This window comes from Lygodium microphyllum, chromosome 10, assembly GCF_053477565.2.
Source record: "Lygodium microphyllum isolate KBCC chromosome 10, Lygodium_microphyllum_v1.1.10, whole genome shotgun sequence".
In the NCBI taxonomy this organism is placed as follows: domain Eukaryota; kingdom Viridiplantae; phylum Streptophyta; class Polypodiopsida; order Schizaeales; family Lygodiaceae; genus Lygodium; species Lygodium microphyllum.
In genome coordinates this window covers 118,204,277-118,218,506 of record NC_141144.1, presented here as the reverse complement: position 1 = coordinate 118,218,506, position 14,230 = coordinate 118,204,277, and the positions used below count along the sequence as shown (strand labels likewise).

Sequence of the window (14,230 nt, the reverse complement as noted above, 5' to 3'; positions counted from 1 at the left end):
CAACACCATCTTCAATTTCAAGGACAGATCTGTTCATCTGCCATTCTCCAAGAAGGATCCTCGTCCAACACCATCTTCAATTTCAAGGACAAATCCATCCATCCGCCATTCTCCAAGAAGGATCCATCCAGCACCATCTTCAATTTCAAGGACAGATCCATCCATCTCCCATTCTCTTAGAAGGATCCGTCCAACACCATCTCCAATTTCAAAGGATAGATCCACCCACTGTCAGTGTCAGGGAGGGACATGCTCCAACACCATCTTCAATTTTAAAGGGCAGATCCATCCAATACCATCCTCATCAGCAAAGGCTTGTATACAAACTCAAAAAGTCATATGGCTACACCCACCCACTTTCCAGCTACTGCCCATCAGTGCCATTAGACTGGTACTCACTCAGGAGCGGGGTAATGTTAACCTCAACACAAGGAAAAGTGGAAAAAGTGGAAAAGCACAAGTCAAGATCTAAAAGAGGCGGCCTAGAAGGAAATTGGACCTAGAAGAGCCCAAAAGTGCAGGCATGGCCATAAGAAGTCCAAGGTGGAGCCATTAGAGCCCAAAAAGTGCTAAAAAAGAGAAGGTGCACCTTTGAATGTAAAGGCATAGCCAAAATCCTTGTAAAAGAGCACCATGCTCCCTCCTATGCAAATTGTAAGGGTAGACAAGCATTAGAAAAGAAGCTAGGAAGATAGGAGGATAATAGGAAAGAGGGCCTAAGCCATGGCCAGCCATATAAAAAAGGGGATGACTGCCTAAAAGGGATAAGGGTTTTGTATATAAACTCAAAAAGTGAATGAGAAGCTCATTCTTTGGTGTGTGGCTACAATGGACTCTTCTTCTTCTCTTCTCTGCTCCTTCTTGCTTGCTTGTGTGTGCTTGAGAGAAGGAGTGTGAGAGTATGAGGGAGTGAGTTTGTGAGGGTGAGGGATCAAGGAGAACTCTAATGATTATGTGAGACATGTGATCGGTTACCCTTATGCACTAACATGGAGAACTCAAACTCTAACAACAGTATGAGCCATCTTGCAATTTTCCCTATTGCAGATGGTTTGTTTACAAGGTAAAGAAATGGTTGATGATCTAAAAAGAAGGTGAATGGTGTTATTAAGTAATTCATTTATGCATCCATGAGTCTCTTGCTTGGCAAAGTACTGGGAAATCCATGTTATGTTCACCAGGTTGGCATAGCATTGCATCCATGGAAAAATTTGAAGCATCAATTTTTACATGGAAGGTGATTGACCAATTTGGGGCTCTTAAAATTGGTATTGAAGTCAGATCTTATTTAAGCTTCTCATATGCTTGTTGGCATTCCTATGCGCACTCAAACACAATCAATGGTTTATATAAGGGTAAAAAAATCAACATGTAGTTTAGCACAAACTATCAATAAGATCCAATATGGCCAAGAAAGAACTACACTCCCTTGTAGTTGGTTAGAGGTGGAAGATCCACATTTACCTTGACTTTTGAGAGGTCAATGATAATCCCATTCCTCAACACAACTTACCCTAGTATGCAACCATGTTTGACCCACAATTGGCACTTCAAGGGATTTAACTAGAGATCATATTGTCTACATCTCTCAAAGATGATGCAAAGTTTTTCCACGTGTTCCTCCCAGTTGGCATGAATATGTAGGTTGTCACCAAACACTTATGACCACTTTCTAAGCATGTCTTTGAAGATAGCACATAGCAGGCTTGAAAGGTAGTAGGGGTATTGGTCAATCCAAATGGCATGACTATCTAGGCAAACACTCTCCATTTTGTAGTGAATGCCATTTTTTGTCAATCGTTTGGGTGGATTTGCACTGTATTGGCCTATTCTATCACAACAATATAAAAATAATAGCTAATACAAAAATCTACCTTGAATACTCATAATTCACCCCATAGATTCTTGAATTAACAAATGATAAAAAATATCAAATAATATTAATTAAAATGGTACATCAATTTAGGTTACATTGTGGTCAATAGAAGGAAAACATTGTCCTAAAAATACTATACTCTACATTCTTCTTGAATGAGAAAATGATAGAAAATGGCATTCAATTTTTAGGAAAATAGTAAAGGATTTCAAGTTATATCATAAATAACCAAGAGTAGTCACAATCTTGAATATTACTAATCACATATTTCCTAAATGAAGAAACCATAGTAAATGACATTGGATTTTTGGGAGACAAAGATAGATATTTAGGTTACAACCTTAATAACCCCAATAGGGTGCCATCCTGAAGGATTTTGATTGCACATGAAAGATGGATCCACAAAGATGCATATAAGAGGTTACAACTAGGATATCCACCCTTCATATGACTTCATATGACATCCAAGGGCTTTCATACATAGTAAATAAGACACCTACATGCATACTAAGGTTAAGAGTGTAATTGAAGCCTCAACACCTGGCACAACTTGGTGGATGGTTGCATGGTAGCCATGACCTACACCCATATATCCATCCATCCAAATTGAAATGCAATGCAACCATTTCAAAGCAACATGCCATGGCTGGGAACCCACTAAGTACAATGACATCCATAGAATATCATATATAATGAAGATATAGAACCATGATTGAATAAGTAAATCACTACTTCAATGACAACGAGTAATTGCATCGATAAAAAATTATATCTAATGCTCTAGTATCTACATTATAAGAGATGTATAGAAATGTACCACACAACTTGAATCTCAAACAAGAAATAGTATCACCAAAGAAATATGCAAGTTAATCTAAGAAAACCTGCAAAAGAAAATAATAGAAAATTGCATGTGCATCTGTATTATAATCTTTCATAACTATTTGCGTCATGCCATCTACAAAGTATTATTTGTACCAATCCAAACTAATAGGACTTGTATTTGCTAACTTTCAGGTCTATTTTTAGGTTCCAAAATTTTTTAATGTTTAGGTTTTTGCTATAATTGCCATTTTTAAGTTTGTTGTAGCACTTCCTACTACATATCCTACATTTTAAAATGATGCAACAATTTCCATTGATGTTGGAAGAACTCGGGTTGGTATTTCAGGAATTCAGGTTTCTACAATCCATCCTATAAATTTGACACCACCAACAAACCCAAATACTCCTGAATTACTAGAATATTATGGAAACATGAAAATTCATCCAAGAAGCTATACATCTGATATCCCACAATATCATCAAAAAGAGAATCTGTGAATGGGATTGAGAACATATTAGAAATTATTGCTACATTCGGTTTTCACTTTTGTATGATCAATTTGGCATCCTTCTTTAAATTAGTTCTGTGTTTAGAGATTGTGGGATCAAAGCCTTTTGTATCATATGTCTTGAATTCCTTACACAACTTTATGGGATCTTTCTTGAAGTCCTCCTCAATGTATATGCTTATTTTGATGGGTTTAGCCTCTCCTTCCTCATTTAAATTGACCTCATGTACTTCATCCTCCACCACTCTTGCAAACGTTCTCATAGTGTGATCATATCTTTGCTTAGCTTGAATAATAGCCTTTTGTCCTTCTTCATTCTACACATCTGAGTTGCCCATATAATGAGCTTCCTCAATTTCTTGATTTTGAGATTTTCCTTGTTGTCCATACAATGAGCTTCCTCAATTTCTTGATTTTGAGATTTTCCTTGTTGTCTTGATTCAGGATGATAGTTTCCATGGTCTTGATCCCCTTTAATGAAATTGAGATTGTTGTCCAAATTTAGGATGATAGATTCCATGGTCTTGAACCACTTTATACTCCTTGCTTCCTAACCTCTCTTGAAATTGAGATTGCTCCTAACTTGCAAAAGGATCTTCAGGATGCTGTCCTAACTAGTTTCGATTCACAGGTTGAACTGTTTTCTATTCAGAAACTCTATTTCATGCACTTTTGGGATGCTCTTGGTATCCTAGAATAATATTGCCCACATCTATCACAAACAATGGTGCTATGTATGATTTTTCTTGAAGGAATAACTCCTCATAATCACCCTCTACTTCATCCACCAAACTAATTATGTGCACTTAGAGATCCTCAAGAATAATATCCTGAATTGGAACATGAGAAGATGCTAATTGAGTATGAAAATTAGCAACTTTAGTATCCTCCTCCAAAACAACTTTCTCAACAGCATTAGTAACCTCAAAACAATGTAAAACTTACAATTCCATTGCATTCTTGACATGAAAAACCTATTGTTGAAGCAAAGCTTTCTCTTCTTGAAGCTAATTGAGAATAGACAAAGCCTCAATTGCTACGATGTCTAATTCATCCCTTTCCTTTTCCAAATAAAAAAGAAATCCATTGAACCATTGTATTCAAAGACTAATTCATAAAACATTCATCATGCAAATATTTAAGAAGATCACATGACTTGATTGATTTCTATAAATCCTAGCATTCAGCTTGTTGTTGTAAACTTGAACATTGCTGAACATTGATCATTTGTTGCCTTGAAATTTGCTGCCTTGAAAAATGCTCATGTAGGCAATCAAACTGAAAGTTTACAACAACATAAACTTGCTAAATTTCTTTAGGCTGAATAGTATAATAACATGAAATAATATTCAGTATGCTAAAAATATAAATATCTTACAAAATGCATTAAAAAATGATACATTTTGCATTATAGGTAATGGCATTTCAAGTAGTTACAAAGCCTCACTAAAATTTGACTTCCTTGCTATATGATTATTCTCAAAATTGGTAACAAAACCAAGAAAATCATCCATAATAGCATCTTCATTGAGAAAACCATAATCCTCAATCATCCATGATAACGTCATCTTCTTGAATAGAAAATTGATTTTCTTGATCACCAAATTGATCAACCAACTTAATAATTACTTGATTATTTCTTCCTTCTTTAGCAAAGCTGGTTGGATATTAATTATGATAGTTTGCAAGAGACCAAAAGATGAAAAATACCTTAAGCTATCTATGTAAGGTATATGATGCTCCACTCTCTTGTTGGTAAGCTCCTTGTTGGGTTTGGGGCACTCAAGGATCCTTAGTTGCTTTGATTGTTGTCCTCTCTCACTCCCTCACCCTCAAGCTTTGGCAAAACCATAAGTAAAAGGTGGGAATCATCATCATCACTTGAACTTGAATCATGATCTGAAACCAAAAGATCTTGATATTTCTTATTGATCTTCTCAACTACTCTAAGCAACCTCCGAACAACACACTGCATATTTGAACAATACTTAACATTCTGACCTTCATGGTCATCATGCCTTTTATAAGTATCATCAAGTACATTCTCAAAAGAACTCAACTTTCCTCTATCATGAATTGCATGGTGGGGGGACTTGCTTGCGTTATTGCACCAAATGTACACTACACACACAAGAGGAAGCTCACTCAAGACCACAAGAAGAGATATGGATGCTAAAACTTTTTTTTTTGCTAGTTTCTTATTTTTTTCCACACAATATAGTATACACAAAGTATAGATAAGATACAATATAAAGGAAAGTGGCCTCCTAAGTCAAACAATGCATAATTGACTATACTAATTGACTGATACTATAACTATGCTATTTGTAGGTAGGTGTAGAAAACTAAATATAATAAGTCATAAGTCAATGGCCACATGGGGATTGTAATGAACATTGACATGCTAAGTATAGATGTGTATCTCCCTACACATCTAAATCGCCCAATAAATTTTGTAGCCATACTACCTCACATGTTGTCATAGCAGCTTCTATACTCAATAAAGCTAACATAGGTTGCTTTTTGCTACTCCATGTATCTATTGCACTATCAAAGGGCATAGTAAGGTCTTCTATCTTATCCCCAATATTAGCACTCAACTTCCAATTTTGCTTTTGCTCCAATGGTACTAAAAGAGGCTTACATGTAGTAACATGAGGCTCCTCTTAAAATATTACTATGTGTATCTTAACGACCTACTCAGGCTGCTTATACATTTTTTTCTCATGGAAAATAACATGATGGCTATAGATGACATTTTGAGCTTGCGGATCCCATAGGTGATAGCCCATCTCACTTGTATCCCCATAACCAATAAAGATATATTTCATGAACTTAGGATCAAGCTTGTTGCATTTGTCCTTGGGAACATGGCAGAGAGCCTTAGAATCAAAGACATGCAAATGATCACATGATGGAGATTTTCCAAACCATATCTTATTTGCAACTTGACACTCAAAAGCAGTGTATGGGGATCAATTTACCAAATGTACAATAGTAGTAATTGTCTTAGCCCAAAGGTGTTGTGGTAAACCTGGTTAGGTAAGTATACTACAAAGTTACCCTTGAATCGTTCTATTCATGTGCTTAGCCATATTATTCTAGGGTGGGGTGTATGGGACAGTCAAATAATGATTAATACCTCTCTCATCACAAAACTGCTCAAATGATTTAGATACATACTCGCTCCCATTGTTAGATCATATGTATTTAAGCTTATATCAAGATTGGTTTTCAACAAAAGCAAGCCAACACTAAAATGTAGCCATAGATGTTTGATTTTTGCTTTATCAATTATGCCCAGACCTTATGCAATCAATTGTCAATGTAATTAACGAAACACTTTGTACTACCTAATGACTTGTAGGGCATAGGTCCACAAACATCAGAATGAACAAGAGCTAAAGGCTCACCCATACACATAATGCTAACTTCTTATGAAAATCATGATTCAGCCTACCATAAAGTCAACGATCACAAGAGTCAAAACACTTATAGTCAAGAGGGCAGAAGATACTGCAAATGGTAAGCATTTTCATTCTCTTAAATGACATGTCCCCAATGTGATGATGCCATAACAATACATGTGGTACTGCATCTATTGCCAAAACATGATTAATAGATCGAGATACAAGTAAGGGGTAAAGAGTGCTAGACTTGGTATCTCATGCTAGGAAAAGATTCCCATAAGTAAGCTTCTATGAGGAATCACCAAAAGATACAACATAACTTGCATCATTAAATTTTTCAGCCGAAAGTAGGTATTTAGTCAAAGTCAAAACATGGTGTATATCATGTAAAGTAAACATATTGTGTGCCTGAAGCAACATCTTTAATATCAACAACATCTAATCCTATTACCCGATCTAGCAAATCCTACAATGATATGATAAGAGTGGACCCACTCACAATGAGGGGTGATATGAAATTAAGCCTCACAACCAACACTAAGCATGGGTAGATGAGGCATCAATCAATTGTGAAACAGAAAGGGAAGAAGCTGTAAATATATAGTCATCATCAAAATAAGTTTGCACGATATTAATCTCCTCAATCTTGACATCATACTTACTAGGGACAATGTTGCGATCATCATTATTTTCTTACACTTCATCCTTTCCCTTTTCCTTGCACATGTCATCATGCATTTTATGACACCATTACCGAATATGACCCTACTTCCCATAATAATGACGAGAGTCAATGTAGACTTATAGCCATGGGACTCACTGCAAGATTGTCAACATGACTAAAAAAGAATGAGACTTCTGAGAGTCTCTCCCATGGCGGTTAGTATTGCTCCTGCCATTATTGTCTCTGACTATCAAAGCATGAGAGATACATGACACATCTACATTTTTTCTATTAATCTCCTCATTCAAGAGACCACCCTCTCTACATCCTACAATTTCGACCCTTTAGCAGTATGTATATTTACATACATAGCAATACAAAATGTGTCCCATGACTCAAATAATGTAATCATAAGAACAAGGAGGGAAGATTTTCCTTAAGTCTGATTCCCTACGAAGATAAGTGGCTAAAGATAGAATGAAACTACGGGCAAATATGGGAGTCTACTCCATCTTATGAAGGTCCATGAGTGGCTTCAACCAATATATCTGAGAGGTAGGACTCTTTTTATCATAGAAATTATGAATATTATCCCATAACTGTCCGAAGCCTATTTGTATGCTAGAGAAGACATTATAGTAGACCTACATACACAATGACAACATGATTGTAGATTTACATAACTCATCAAGCTCAATCCAATTCTCTGCATCAAAGGATTCAAGCTTTACACTCTCATGTCTCAATGACTTAATATGTAATTTCTACACTAGAACCTATCATATTTGTGCTTGCCAATAGCTATAATTTGTACCATCTAACTTTCCAATGTTAAATATAGCACTTTCATTTGATCCACTAGCCATAATGCAAGAAGTGAAAGCATAGTCAAAGGCAAACAAGCTATTGTAAATGACAACAAAATAGTCCAAAATCAAAGCCATTACAATATCTAACACTACAAGATATAGACCTTATAGCGACGTTTAAAGCGACGAAAATACAAACAACAAAATTTGCCCCCGTCGTCGCAAAAAGCGTCGTTATTGACGATGCCATAGAATCGTCGCTATAACCGTCGTTATATGCGTCGCTATATGCGTCGCAAATGCGACGCATATAGTGACGGTTATAGAGAATTTGCGACACTGATAGCGACGACAATAGTGACGCGTGCAGTAAATTTGCGACGCAAATAGCGACGGTAACAGAGAATTTTTTTTTTTGTGTGCTGTATGAGAGCCATACAAAATAGTTTCTGCACTGCTTCATACAAAGCATTTGCAAACAAAAAGAATGTATACTGAAATCATAAAACTGATGGATGAAATAAATACATGATATCGCATAAAATGCGATTGGTACAATCATAAAACAATATCACTAATACATAGAAAATGTCTACATAGATCGGGTGACTAAAAACTAAAGGTATGTGAGCTCTAAGGATCCAAGGGCGAGCTACAAATCGTCGTCCCCCGAAAGCTCTTCCCGCTGTAAAGGAGCATCAAACGGATTCTGCAGAAAAAGAAACAACATATCAATCCACCATACAATAATGCATTCAAATATCTCATGGTAACTACGGACAAGAAAGATGAGTGACTTACTGGGCCGCCGCGTCTATACAATCGGTCGATCAATGATCTGAGACCGTGCCTCTCCGCATATCGAGTCTCAAGGCCTTGCGGATCGCGATTTGTAATGGAGTGCTGCAAAGAAAACAAAATGCTAACTGTTAGAAACATGATTGTCAGTACAAAGAATATCTCAAAAAAACAAATAAGCAAAACAAAAGAGAATCTTACAAAGTCCTCCAAATATGTCCTGTGGCCGCCACTCCCAAGATGATGTACCGATCCGGCCTCGATTCGTGCCCTCGCTGCCTCCCGCTGCTGACTCCAACGTCCTGGCGAATTTGTAGCCTCCTCCCTCAGTCGGTGCCAGTCGTCTGCATCTAACCACTCGGGCTTTGGAGCCCCACTCTTGATTGCCTTGCGTGCGTCGGATCGTCTATGTGACATGTATGCACGCATGCAATCCATCATCCAGCCCGTAGAGAATCTATCCACTGCGGCTGGCACCGGGAACTCCTCGTGCAAGGATGCTACTATGTACTCCTTGCTCCCCTCTGGTATGTTCCTCCAATGATCCAGGACGTTGTGCCGAAAAACTTGTTGGCACAACTCCCTCATGCGAGCCATCACCCTCCTCCCCTCATCATTCATGATGATGGCTCCTGACCTGCCATCCACTAGGTATCCATAATCCCTAGGAGTGTGCCTTGTATGGGCCCTCTCCCATCTCCGTCCACGCTCCTGGGCATATCCAGGAGACCCCTGAACATCCGGTGAACCGACGGGGGTACCCTCTCCCGGAGTGCCACACAAAGAGGTGCCACCAGAGGGTGTGCCACCAAAAGGAGTGCCACCAGAGGGGGTGCCACCAAAAGGAGTGCCACCAAAAGGCGTGACATCTGCGGACGGCTGCGCAAAATCCGGAGTAACTAGAGTGGACGTCCCCATAGGTGTGACAAATCCTGGAGGTGACCGACCTCCAGCTGAACGACGAGACGGAGACACCGCGTCCGTGTCTCCACAGCAGCACCCCCCTGATCCTCCTGCAGTCGCAGTCCCTCCCTCTGGCCCAAGTCGCGAGCGTCGAGATCATCTACTCGAAGCTGAAGCATTTGATCGCGCCGAAGCTGATCTAGCAGAGCGCCCTGACGAAGAACGAGACAGCTCCTGATCTGCTATCTCTCTGAATCTCGCGAGCTGATCTGGAGACATACGTGCCATCATCTCCTGAAACTCCTCATCGCTCATCCCTCGACTCATCCTGAAAATGTCGATACCTGCACAGATAAAAAATAATGTCAATACCCAGGGAGCGCGAGGAAGCTGCACTCCCCCTTCAGCACTCGATTGCGGCCAAAGCACCTCCATCTTACCTACCTCCTTTAAATCCATTCGTGACCCTATAGTGTCTCTCTTTCCTGTGATGTGGTCCCATATTAAGCTGCCCACATTCTTAAAAATGTGCATGGGATCCAACAAGTGGTTGACCTGTAAGTGGGTCCAATATGGCAACTCGTAGAAAACTGAGAACCGCCGCATTCCATTTGGATGTGAATCCGGGTTTACCATTTTCAGCTCGTACCAGCTTGTAGCGTTCATACGTGCTGGAGGTCGTCCAAGAAAACCTTCCCTGAGTTCATGATCCTCCGGCAAGAAAGCGGCGTGTCCTTGATATACCATCTTCTTCATGGTTCGTGACCTTCGGGAGTCTAACTGTGGCCCACACAATGGACATGCATGATAACCTGAGGTAACGAGACCTGCAAGGCGATCCACGACCTAGTGAATACTTGATTGAATGAAATAAAATATAGATATTACCGGCGAGAACAAAGGTTTGCCCACCTGAGCACTCTCCCAATCCCGGAAAGTCATGCATCGTCCACATGAGAATGGCTCGAATGTTGGCTGACCGCCGACCATCGCGCCTGCTCATATCTTGCACCGTGACCCCCTCCTCATCGACTAATGGACGAAGATACACGTCCATATTTTTTACTTTGTAGCGGCCCGGGACGAGCAAGCTAAGGATGAGATGTCCTTTCTTCGTAGAAAGCCATGGAGGAATGTTGTAGTTGACAAGCACTATAGGCCACACACTGTAAGAAGTCGAGCGTAGACCGAATGGGCTCACACCATCCATGGCGAGACCGAGCCGAAGATTCCTTGGCTCTCGCGCAAAGCCTGGGAAGGTAGAGTCAATGTGGCTCCATGCGCGCGAATCTGCTGATATTCGTTGCACTCCATCCGTGGACCTATTCTGCACATGCCACGTTGTCAAGCTTGCCATGGCAGACGTGCGAAACATGTGGTTTATGCGGAGGATGAGCGGAAAGTGTCTGAGGACTTTTTGAGGGATGGTCTGCCCTTGCAAGTCCTGTCGATACCTGTGAGCACCACACTTTGGGCATGTCTCCATAGTCTCGTATTCATCTCGAAACAATATGCAGTCGTTGATACATGCATGGATGTTATTGTAGTCCATGCCAAGCTTCCGTAAAACATGTCGCGCATCATCACGAGACTCAGGCATGGTGTTTGCAGGTGGCAATATATGATATTTCAATAACCTGAAAAAATCATAAAACACCTTGAAAAATCCATCCATGTTTGCAATAAAACTGTTTAAAAAAAAAACAATGAAGTCTGTGTGCAAGGTACCTGAATAACTCAGTCACACTCGTATCGCTCCAACCGTATTTTGCTTGCACACTTAAGAGTGCAAGCAATGTCTTCAACCGAGATTTCGGCACCCATCATATAATGGTATGGATGCTTCCTCTCTAAGCGGGTCAGATGTCTCAACATCCATGGGAATCAATGCATCGATCATTGCCTCCATCTCAGGCTCCAAGATTGTAGGCAAGTCGGGAAGGTTGTCTGTCTCCTCTGGCATTGATGGTATAGATGGGCCTTGCGAGTGGTCGATTGGCTCCTGCAATCCATCCATCGCACGTCCACGAACTCTTCTAATTGGCCGCAAAGGGTGCACTCCCCCTTGGGTCGAGACATCACCCCCCTGGATACAAAATTTACCAACAAGACCCAATCTTATTGTGTATGGTTTTCAATTAGCTTGAGAGTACAATGCCATCTTATCTACATTACAGCAAACAAGGCTTAAATGGATAGCTTTATGGAGATGTACGTCAAGTTGCAAGTTGACCATAAACCTTGCATTGTATATAGTAGTCGAGAGATTTTCCGATGTTATATCTCGGCCTTGTATCATGCTCAACGATTTGTTTGTCCCGGTAGATAATTTTTTGTTATATCTCGGCTTTGAGTATAAGTAATCCATTTTAAAATTAATGCGCGCCATCTATGAAATTTTATAACTATAGTAATAAAATTTATTTCAATCAATTCTACTCATAGTCATAAGACCTGAGAGAAATTATCCTATACTCAATTTAAGGGTTTCTTCTTCTATAACAATAATTTTGGGTTCATTTTGATGAAGTACGTGGCCGTATGCAAAGCACATTGCATACCATTATCAATACGTATATTATCTTAAATTTCCTTCCCTTCCCTCTCCCTCTCTTTCTCTCCCTCTCCCTCTCTTCCTCTCTTTCTCTCACCCTCTCCCTCTCCCTCTCGTTCTCTTTCTCTCCCTCTCTCATTTCCTCCCTCCCCCTCCCTCTCCCTCTCCCTCCCTCTTTCTCCCTCTCCCTCTCCCTCGCTCCCTCTCCCTCCCCCTCCCTCTTTCTCTCCCTCTCTCATTTCCTTCCCCTCCCCCTCCCTCTCCCTCTTCCTCTCCCTCTCCCTCTCTTTCTCTTTTTCTCCCTCTCCCTCTCTATCTCTCTTTCTCTCTCATTTCCTAAACAAGCAAAAAATAAAGTGATTTAAACATCCTCCAAGCAAAAGGGAGAGGGAGAGATACAATGCACTCTCCCTCTCTTTCTCTTTCTATCCCTCTCTCATTTCCTTCCCCTTCCTCTCCCTCTCACTCTCTTTCTCTCTCATTTCCTCTCCTAAACAAGCAAAAAAAAAAGTGATTCAAACATTAAACAAGCAAAAGGGAGAGGGAGGGAGAGAGAGAATGCACTCTCCCTCCTTCTCCCTCTCTTTCTCTTTCTCTCCCTCTCCTATTTCCTCCCCCTCCCTCTCCCTCTCCCTCTATTTCTCTTTCTCTTTCTTTCCCTCTCCCTCTCCCTCTCCCTCTCCCTCTCTTTCTCTCTTACTCTCTCGTTTCCTCTCCTAAACAAGCAAAGAAGAAAGTAATTTAAACATTAAACAAGCAAAAGGGAGAGAGAGAGAGAGAATGCACTCTCCCTCTCTTTCTCTCCCTCTCCCTCTCTTTCTCTCCCTCTCTCTCCCTCTCCCTCTCCTTCTCTTTCATTTCCTCTCCTAAACAAACAAAAGAGAACGATTTAAACCTTCAACAAGTAAAAGAAAGAGAGAGGGAGACTCACCAATGAGATATGGCGAGCGTGGGCGGCTTCTCTTTGCAACGAGGGCTCCTCCTCTCCTTCGCGAACAACGACGGTGGCGGCGGCGGCGGCGGCGGCGGCGGCAAGTCTCTTCCTCCTCTTCTCTCACAAAGCCTTGGCTCTTTCCCTCGCTCTCTCCCTCGCTCTCGCTCTCAAAAGGCGAAGAAAACAAAATGAAACGGCGCTCTGGTTTCGGCCGCGCTTTTTTTCCCTGCGGCGTCGCAATTGGCGTCGCTATTTGCGTCGCAAATGCGACGCAAATAGCGTCGCAATTTGCGACACAAATAGCGACGCCAATTGCGACGCCTATAGCGACGCCGATATCCGCCGTCGCTAATCGGCGTCGCTATTGCCCCATTCCCTTGTAGTGTAATAGGGAAGAAATGATAAAAGAGTAGGAATGCCCACTAGTTGCTACTAGATGACAGTCAAGTCACTGCATCTGCCCTCATAAAAATGCATTAACTTGTAATTACAACAAGCTAAAAAGAATGGTAGTAGTAAAATCCAAAGTTAGGTGTAAGCAATCATCTGATAAAATTCAATCTACATATCCTACAAAAAGTGGGATATGTACAAACTACTTAATAGTTTTATTGAGCATGTAGCTGGTACCAAGAACTATCAAACTCAATGTGTCAGATAGAGATACAAGAGACACAATTGTCATGCATATAGTTGGTCTTAAGATAATGAAAGAGAGTGGTCAGATACACAATTGATTGAGCAAGTGCAATGGAAGCTCAATACATGGCCACATGAGGTGTATGCATCATTGACAACAAATTGACAAAGGTAGGTGCCAGGCTCAAAGCATAGATCATATCAGCCCACTAAGCAATAACTAAGTCCAAATAGCATGTGAGAGTATAGACATAAATCAATGATCCCATGGTCTCAATGGAATGAGCTCAAACTCAACTACATAAATCC

At 40.5% G+C, this 14,230-nt stretch overlaps 1 long non-coding RNA gene across 1 annotated transcript; it reads right to left on the bottom strand.

Moving 5' to 3' along the window:
• Positions 1-8,609: 8,609 nt before the first annotated feature.
• LOC148030485 (uncharacterized) lies at positions 8,610-9,145 on the bottom strand. Its single transcript, XR_015692277.1, has 3 exons — positions 9,093-9,145; positions 8,895-8,996; positions 8,610-8,802 (listed from the first exon to the last, which is right to left on the bottom strand). It is a non-coding gene; the product is annotated as an uncharacterized LOC148030485 (long non-coding RNA).
• Positions 9,146-14,230: the final 5,085 nt, after the last annotated feature.